Genomic DNA, 6,122 nt, shown 5'->3' on the forward strand with positions numbered 1-6,122 from the left:
TCCAGCCATCTTCCACCTGATATGAAGTAAAGTAGATAGTGAGTTGAAAACTCTGAACTAATGTTTTAATAAAGTGGCACTAAATTCTGTTTAAAAATAGTCAGCAGAAATCTCGTCTCTGTGTAAAGTGTCCTTCGTTGTTAGAGTTAAACTGAGTAAAAAAAACCAAAAGAAATGAGTTAATGCTGGACCAAGGGATCCAATAACAGTTTAATATTATTTATTGTATGGTGTGAGACCAAAGAGCTGTTTATTGCAATATTTTACTTCCAACAGTGGGCAGGAGCAGATGTTTGTGGGAGAGTATAACCTGGTAACTGCAGGATTCCCCCTCTGGCTGTGCCATTGTTTGGCCAAGAGACTTTTTGGCAAAGGCTTGCAGTCAGCCCATGGGTTTAAACAGCTGCCAAGAGAGCTCTCTTCTACAAACTTGTCCCCTTCCTGAACTCATTTGCTGTCTAGATCTCCACACCATCCCGCAGTTTAGCTGTGCAGGGAGTCCTGCAAAACTTAATGTTCCCTGTTTAACCATGAGCTGAGAGAAATGTTAGCTGGTCTGTCATCACTCCTGTTCCTCATTATTTCTTCCAGTTAAGCAATGGGAAAATATGGGAGTTTATTGCCCACAAACACTTCAGGGAAAACTGAGAAAGCATTTCTGTGGCTACACTCAGGCCCTTCCACTGCTTGGTGCTTCCAGCCACACCGTGACAATTGTGTGCTGTTTCTGGACCCATCCTTCAGTCTCAAGGTGGAAGAAGAGGCTGGAGGACAAAGGGGGAGTGATGAAGGAGATGCTGTGAATAAGCAAGTGTGTGTTGAAATAAGGCACGATCATTAGCAATGATCATTAGGGTGATTCCTTCCCCAGCGTGCCGGGACAGAGAAGGGGTGACACTGCCCTTGGTACTCATCTGCCTCCCTGGGGCTGTGCAGGGATGCTGCAGTCATCCAGCAGCAGGTCTGAGTCACCCAGGGAGTGTGACAGTCACGCAGCCTGAGTCACCCCCCTCTGCCCCGTGCCAGAGAAGCTCCATGGCACACCCTGCCCCGAGGAGATGCTCTGCCCTGCAGGACTGCTGCTGGGGGCAGTAGCCACGGAGCCCCGGCCTGGGGACAGCCTGTGGAGTGGCCGTGACCATCTCAGGCCAGGAGCAAAGGGTCTCTGGCTGTCCTCTCAAAGGGAAAGTGGGATCTCTCCATTAAATAAGGAATCTGCCCAGGGAGCATCGCTGGCTAGACCTGAGCATGACAGACCTTGTTTTGCAAGGAAAGGTCTGTGTCCTTCACTCCTGTATCCCTCCATACCTTTGCAAGGCTGAACTAAGTGAAAAAGTCCCATTTCTAAAAGGAGTTTCTGTTGCTATTGAGTAAGAAAGTGCACAGACTCACCAGAAGGCTGGCATGCACAGCAGCAGCTTTAATACCAAAATTCTCTCTTTTATAGACTGTTCCAATACATACAGACCAGATTGGTCAATCAATCAATGCATTTCACCTGACTGCCTAATTAATAAAAACACCTTTCTTATTACCAATCTTTGAGAAGAACAGGGAAACAAAGAGTAGGAAAACACCACCTGCAGGTTGTTCATAATAACAAACTATCATCATTTCTCTACAAATCCCTCAAGTCTCACAAGTCAGCCATGAGAAAACTTGTCTGATTTTATTGCTCTCTGACCAGGCTGTCATATCCACAGATTTCTCCAGGCATACTTGTGCTCTGCATTCCAGCTGCTCCTTGTGGATGGATCTAGAAGGGGTTTGCTGTTCCTCCTGCTCTCCTCTCTCCTGCCTCCAGCCTAGATCTCAGGATCCTGCAGCACTCTCTCCCAGATCCAGCAGCCAAAGGGATCCAGCAGATGCTGCAGTAGAGAGTGTGGATGCTCACATAACACTCTCCTGACACTGAAGTGGATGAGTTAGAGAAGGTGTCCAGAAGAATGCTGAAAAAGTGTGAGGGAAAAAAGATACATGTTTGGACCTGATATAGGGGTCTGTTCAGTAATTTACAGATCAAGTAAATGCCTCAGCTGGGCAGACAGCAAAGCACCTTCCTGGGTAAAATTTAGGGCCCTTCTCCAGCCAGGTTGTTCATGATATCAGCCGCCAATGCTGCATCAATGCAGGGGAAAGTGGGGAAGGTGATGCTGAGAGCACTCTGGGGAGGCCAGGTGCTGAAACACCAGCAGAGAAAGGCCTTGGGCAGGGCAGAAGTTCAAGTTTTCAGCAGAGTTCTTCCTCCAGGCCTCCTCCAAGCTGGAAAAAGAATGCCAGCCCCTTCCACACCCACCAGCACAGTGCTGCTGTGTGCAGCTCCTTCACCAAGGGCTGCTGGCTTGGGCTGTGCAGCCCTTGCAGCCCTGCACTGAGTGTTTGCAGAGGGCTTGTCCAGCTGCCCAAGTCCAGGCTTTGGACTGACCAAAGTCCAGGCTTTGGTCTGTGCCAGAGAATTGTGTGCAAATGCTGATTGGGACAAAAGGGCTTTGTTTTTACCAGTTTCTTTCATCTTCAGCACAATGTCCCAGTTGTGGTCTTTGATCCTTTTTCCTCCCTCTTGATTTTAATAATTTAAATCTGCCCTTCTTAATCCACATTTCATTCTGTGGCCAGATAAATAACCAAGCAAGGTCGAGGGATTGAGGCATCATAAAATCCAGGTTTTCTATTTGGTTTTGCTTTATTTTGCAGGACTTTTTCTTTAGTTTGCAGTTCACATTGTTGCATAAGCACAACACCAGGAGCAAATAAAACAGAACATGAGTGGTTAGAAGGGGTCAGTTGTTCCCTTACAGTATCCAAAGTACACAGAGCTCTCTATTTAGCAGGCAGTGGTAGAGAAAATTAGGGACACAAACATTCCCATGATCTCAGGTATTCACTTCAAAGAAGTTTCAAGGAAGATGGTAGTTGAAGAAGCTTAAAGCAAATGTTCAAAAAGCAGGTGAAACAAAACACTTGGACATAACAAGGCCCACCCTTGAAACACACACAAAAAAGCAAGAATTAGGGTTGGTAAATCTTTCACTCTGAAAGCTCTTTACTGCACAAATCCTCACCCCTCCAAGCAGGGTCTCACCCTGCTGGCTCTTTGTTTTGTTTCCTTTCCTGTCACTGTTCTGCAGCTTCCTCCATTCCCTGCTTGCCCATGGGAGCCCAGTGAAAGCCCAGCTTTCCTGCTGTAAGGTTTGTGCCTAGTCAAGGAGCAGCTGGGAACTTCCCAGTCCCTCACCATCAGGGCACTGAAGCCACAGCTGCCACTCAGTGGGGACAGACCTGTGCCAGACACCGGACACAATGGAAGAAGTAGGAATGCTCCTGGATTTCAGGTGAAGAGCCAACAGCTCTCTGCAGCACCCTTTCTGATCATGTCTCTGCCTTGCTGGACAAGTTCTCAGTAGCATTCATACAACCTGGCTGTGGAAAATCTGAAGGAAAATAGTGCAGTACCCATAAAGTATTGGGAAAAATGTAGGGATGGTCAGGAGAGAAAGCAGCCCCTGCTGCCAGAGGTCTGAGGGCTGCTGTGGGACTTCTCTCTTCCCATCCTATCACAGTTTGTTCAGGAAAAGCCAACAGGGTCCTGGCTGGGCAACGTGAAAAAGGTTATTAGGGACAGACCCTGGCCTCTCAACTGATGTCCTTGGTGTTTGGAAAGTTGCAGCTTAGGTAGGGAAAATTTCTGAGCAGCTCTTATGTTCTGTGAGTGCTGGTGGAGTTGGACTGGAACTGAGGAAAGTATTATGCTTCCAATGGATATTCCAGGCTGAAATGAGTAAGAAACTGAAGAGTTCCCAGAAAACATTTATTCAGCCCTCTGAGCCAACTTGAACAAGTTCCCCAGAGGGGTCCAGCCCATTTCACTATGATTTCAGTATTTTGTAAAATGTTCTTAAAATTCTTTCAGAGCAGCATAGTTAACGTGCTTCATTTTGTAAATAGTTTTAAAAAGTGCATCAGAGTGTTTGGTTACAAATACATGCACCCAGGACACACTGTCAGGATTTATTCTTTGTCATTTCAATCAGAATGGGGTCAAAGCTGACAAAAATGTTTCTTACCAATTTAGGGAAAAACCAGTTCAGTTATAAGAATTTCAGAAAAGACCCAGCCTGCTTGAGAGCTGAACCTGCTGAGAGTGAATCAGTGCAGATTTGCCCTTGCAAGCAAAGATGGTGCAGGTCTTGCTGGACTCTCTGACTTGGTTTAAGGGCCTTTTTCTGGGATGGTCAAAGTGAAGGGCATGAAATCCCACAATGAAATCCCAGACCAGCTGTTAAAGGCTGACTCTCCTCATGAAAAGGGTCATGGCTTTCATCTGAACTCCACCAGTGGGTTTGACCTTGGTCTTGGATCAGTTCAGGTGACAAAAACAATGTGGAGAAGTGAATACTGACCTGTGAGTCAGGCTGGTCTGTCTCCTCTGCTGAGGAGATTTGACTTGGGACATCCCTCTACTTCCCTCCTTCAGGTTCCCTTGGATTTGTGGCCTCGTGGTGGCAGGAGGAGCCACACCTCGGATTCATGAAGGATGTGGAGATGCTGGAACATTGTTTGAAGGGCTTTCCCCAGCAGCATCCAGCCATCTGGAAATGCAGCTGTGCCTGCTGAAAAATCTGCCCTTGGAAATGCCAAGTCAGTCCAGACACAGCTGTGTCTGTCTGTGTTAAACATTTACCAAGTGTCTAAAGGGCAGGGTCAGGGCACAGATCCCAGAGCACAGGAGGATGTGGGAGGATGTGGGAGCCTGATGCCCTGACACTTCCCAGCACAGGGAGAAAACCCTCCCACGTCTGCTCAGCCCATCACAGAGCTTGTGGTGCTGTCACACAGGCAAAGAACCCCCCTCTGCCTCAGGAAGTGCTTGCATGGATTCCTGGAGGCTGGATGAGGACTGGGAGAGGGCTGGGCACTGCTGCATGCTGGCTCTGCTCTCATGCATCACTCTGCACCTTCTGGAAGCTCCTGCTGCAGCCAGCACCATGGAGCAGGAGCAGGATGAGCTGCAGGCATCCTCCCAAGCTGCAGCTCTTTTCACCCCAGCAGTGCCAGAGCTGAGGGGGCACTCCCCAGGGAAGGGTGCCACAGGAAAGGGCCAGCTCAGTTTGTTACCACATTGCTGCCAGCTCCAGAATGTTTCCTTGAGGACACCAAAGGCAGATTTGTTCAGAGTGCATGAATTTCTCTAGTTAAGAACTGAGATAAGAACATTCCCAGCTGACACAAATTGTGACAGAAAGCAGCAGTCAGCTCTTACAACTGCTGGGAAGGGACGTGACAATGGAAAACTGAGCTCCAGAGGACCACTCAGCCTTGAAGGGAGAGGGCTCTCCAGCCTCCATTCCATATCCAGTTCCACACTCTGCTGGAAGCTTGCAAAGCTTTGCAATGCACAATCCATAGCTGCCCAAACAATTTTCCCAGGGAGGGGGCCCAACAGGGAGGATCCACCATCCAAAAGCAACAGAGGAGACTGCAGACAGACCATGGCTGATGTTGGCTGGGCTGTGGCCTTCAGCTCAGTGTGTTGTTCTTGGTGCTCGTAGTGGGAAAGACCTCACACACCAGCCTTTCCAGTGTCAGTGTGCTCCTGGTCTGCAAGCCTGTGGGATTTTCCACTCCTAAGGCAATACAATGTGCTTTGTCACAGGGTGGAACAGCCTCTCCTTCAGGTGCATGAGGATACCACAGCAGTGCCAAAACATCCTCTGGTCACCATGGCAGCAGCAGAAGAGACTTGGTGAGGCCAGGGTACCCCACAGCTATGCATTCCCTCAGCATACCACTCCGCAGCCCTGTGCACAGAAATCTTGTTTTTTCAAGCTGTTTTTTCCTCTTCTCCCATTGTCCTCTCAGGCTACACAGGAAATAGGAGAGCAGCAGTTTCCTTGCTGCATTGTTCTGTTGATCCTACAGTTCTCCCCAGTGGAGAACTCCCCACAGCCCAGAAAGCCCCTATAAACCCAACACCCCAAAGAAAACAAGGTTCATTGGCCAAACTTTACCTTCTCCGTTTCGTGGTTAATCATTCTCACTGCACACTCCACCTACAGCTGCTTTGCAGGGGCCAGCTTTAGCCTGAACTATCTGAACTGTTTGCTGACCCAGGATAGGGGTGC

Source organism: Haemorhous mexicanus, chromosome 9 (genome assembly GCF_027477595.1).
Source record: "Haemorhous mexicanus isolate bHaeMex1 chromosome 9, bHaeMex1.pri, whole genome shotgun sequence".
Classification (NCBI taxonomy): domain Eukaryota; kingdom Metazoa; phylum Chordata; class Aves; order Passeriformes; family Fringillidae; genus Haemorhous; species Haemorhous mexicanus.